Here is a 328-nt window from a genome sequence, read left to right on the forward strand (position 1 = left end):
AGACTATCACTGAGGGTTGGCCAGATTTTAAGTTCCCATGTGTGAAGAGGGGGCCTTCTAACGCGCAAATCTGACCATTTCATTCCCTTGCCTAAAGCACTGACATTCTCTACCACAGCTGATTGGCCTTTCTCTCTGGCATCCTCCTTCCATTCCTTTCCTCCCATTAGACATTTTCATTTACACAGTTCTGGGACTCTGGCATCCTCTCTCCTACCTCCAGGCATTTTCATATGCTTTGCCTGGTAAAAGCAGACCCTTGTCTGATCTATGTATTATATAAGCGTTTGAAGGCATTTGTCAAATTAGAATTTTTTTTTTTTTTTGG

This window comes from Otolemur garnettii, unplaced genomic scaffold (assembly GCF_000181295.1).
Source record: "Otolemur garnettii isolate 467f Iridium unplaced genomic scaffold, OtoGar3 scaffold00082, whole genome shotgun sequence".
Lineage (NCBI taxonomy): Eukaryota > Metazoa > Chordata > Mammalia > Primates > Galagidae > Otolemur > Otolemur garnettii.